We start from the raw sequence: 3,394 nt of genomic DNA on the forward strand, positions 1-3,394 counted from the left end.
TAGATTCCCGCAGAGTAGATTCTGGGTTTCCAGAAATGACATGATATGCGAGCAAAAAACATGTTCTAAAATTCTACAACAGATCTATATCAGAGATATAGGCCTATAGTTTTGCGCATCTGCTCGACAACCCTTCTTGAGAGCTGGAACGACCTGTGCTCTTTTCTAATCATTTGGAACCTTCCGTTCCTTTAGAGACTTGCGGTACACGGCTGTTAGAAGGGGGGCAAGTTCTTTCGGGTACTCTATGTAGAATCGGACTGGTACCCCGTCAGGTAGCAATCAGCAAAGTGAAATGGAATAAAAATAAACATATCTATTCAGGCGAATGTGCTGTAATACCAAGAGCATCAGGAAATGATGAAACCGAAGTATGATTTACAAACAACATGAAGCTACAGAAAAGTCAGTTACTTTGAACTGTTCAGCGACAGCGGACCGTCCAGTCACATTAATGCGACCTCCTGTGAAAGGCCTGTAGAGCCACCTTTTGCGGTGCGGGCCACTGCGAGACGTTGCTGAAGAGAGTCAGTGACGTCCTGGAAGCGTGTGGAGCCACGTCGACTCCAGTCCAGTGTCCAGGAGCCCTATGTTTCTCGCTTCAAGCTCCGTGGCACGAACAATTTGTTCGAGGCGGCCCCACAGATTCTCCATGGGTTTAAATCCGGAGAGTTGGTGGCCAGGGAAGTACGGTAAATTAATTCTGGTGCTCTCTGAACCACGCACGTACACTGCAAGCTGTGTGACACGTCGTATTGTCCTGTTGGTAGGTGGATCGGGCCAAGGACAAACAAATTGTAAGTACGGGTGGACATAATCCCCAAGGATTGATATTGGTCCGTAGTGCCTCCTAGATTGGGATTTTTCAGGGAATACCCTCCGACCTGGACTCTTCCTACGATTGTTGCAGGATGTTCGCCTTCACATCATTCATGCCGTACACTCTAACGGCCAGCTGTCCGATGGAGCATACAACGTCATTCATTACAAAAGGCCACGTATGACTCCAACGATGTGGAAATTCCTACCTTCATCGCCGATGAACAGCAATTAGCATGGGTATATGAACCAGGAGCCTCCAGTGGAGGCCATACGCTGCAACGTTCGCTGAAAAGATGTTGAGGAGGTTCATCTGGATGGTCAGTTGCACAAAAATTGCGCGTCTGTCCGCACGTACACATCTCACCCCTGTCATTTATGGCCAGCAGTGCAGAAAAGTTGCCTCGGCTCCGGTTTTGGATAGCGCCATTTTGTCATCCACAGTATAATTTAACAACGCGGCTCTCGAACCAGTTACAAACTTAGCCATTCCGGAAATGCTTCCATTCTGACCTGAAAGGCCTGAAAGGCAATGATCATGCCCCTTTGGACATTTGATATATTGCTCATTTTCCGCTTTACTACAATGACTGGACTGTTTTCCACATTCCTGAGACACACTTTACATACCCTCCGATGTTAACGCTGCCACCTACCGTCAGTGACTGTTAATTACACGTTGAGGTAGAATATAGGCGGTGGTCACATTCACATGATTAGACCGTGTATGACTCGCATCAGAATATAAACTAAACCAACAGCAATGTGAGCTGGTTAGTTAGAGAGGAGATATGTGCAAATTAAATGGTTGACTGGTAAATTAGAAAGCAACTCTATCATACCAAAACAATCTCGCGATACCTTGGAGCTCAATTGGACGAAAAGCGTAACTACACACGACACATTCAGACAATATTAAACAAAGCAAGCAACATTGTGCACAAAATAGCCCGCACCTCAACAGCAAATTAAAAGCTGCAGTAATAACCTATCGGGATGTTTTTACGCTACTGGCCATTAAAACTGCTATACCAGGAAGATGACGTGTTATAGACGCGAAATTTAACCGACATGAAGAATATGCTTTGATATGCAAATGATTAGCTTGTCAGAGCATTCACACAAGGTTGGCGCCGGTGCGACACCTACAACGTGCGCACGTAAGGAAAGTTTCCAACCGATTTCTTATACTCAAGCAGCAGTTGACCGGCGTTACCTGGTGAAACGTTGTTGTGATGCCTCGTGTAAGGAAGAGAAATGCGTACCATCACGTCTCCGACTTTGATAAAGGTAGAATTGTAGCCAATCGCGATTGCGGTTTATCGTATCGCGACATTGCTGCTCGCGTTGGTCGAGATCCAATGACTGTTAGCAGAATATGGAATCGGTGGGTTCCGGAGAGTAATACGGAACGCCGTGCTGGATTCCAACGGCATCTTATCCGCATGGCTGTAACGGATCATGCAGCCACGTCTCGATCCCTGAGTAAACAGATGGGGACGTTCGCAGGACAACAACCATCAGCACGAACAGTTCGACGACGTTCGCAGCAGCATGGATTATTAGCTCTGAGACCATGGCTGCGGTTACCCTTGACGCTGCATCACAGACAGGAGCGCCTGCGATGGTGTAGTGAACGACAAAACCTGGGTGCACGAATGGCAAAACGTCATTATTTCGGATGAATCCAGGTTCTGTTTACAGCAACATGATGGTCGCATCCGCGTTTGGGGACATCGCGGTAAACGCATATTGGAAGCGAGTATTCGTCATCACCATACTGGCCTATCACCCGGCGTGATGGTACAGGGTGCCATTGGTTACACGTGTCGGTCACCTCTTTTTCGCATTGACGGCACTCTGAACAGTGGACGTTACATTCCAGATGTGTTACGAACCGTGGTTCTACCCTTCATTCGATCCCGGCGAAACCCTACATTTCAGCAGGATAATGCACGACCGCATGTTTCAGGTCCTGTACAGGCCTTTCTGGATACATAAAATGTTCGACTGCCTCCCTGGCCAGCTTATTCTCCAGATCTCTCACCAATTGAAAACGTCTGGTCAATGGTGGCCGAGCAACTGGCTCGTCACAATACGCCAGTCACTACTCATGATGAACTGTGATATCGTGTTGAAGCTGCATAGGCAGCTGTACCTGTACCCGCCATCCAAGCCCTGTTTGACTCAACGTCCAGGCGTATCAAGGCCGTTATTACGACCAGAGGTGGTTGTTCTGGGTACTGATTTCTCAGGATCTACGCACCCAAACTGCGTGAAAATGTAATCACATGTCAGTTCTAGCATAATACATTTGTCAAATGAGTATCCGTTTACCATCGGCATTTCTAATTGGTGTAGCAATTTTAATGGCCATTAGTGTATTTTCTTTGACTAACCACAACACTGTTTTCCATAAGCCCTTCAGGGTACAGGGTGTTTCAAAAAGAAGACCTGATTTCAAATCTTCATTATTGTTGACAAAAAGTACTAAAAACATCAGGTGAATTGCAAATTACTCACAAAATCTTAAAGTTTTAGGTATGCTATTACAAAAGCTCTATTCTGATATCAT

This window comes from Schistocerca nitens, chromosome 5, assembly GCF_023898315.1.
Source record: "Schistocerca nitens isolate TAMUIC-IGC-003100 chromosome 5, iqSchNite1.1, whole genome shotgun sequence".
NCBI classification, from domain to species: Eukaryota; Metazoa; Arthropoda; class Insecta; order Orthoptera; family Acrididae; genus Schistocerca; species Schistocerca nitens.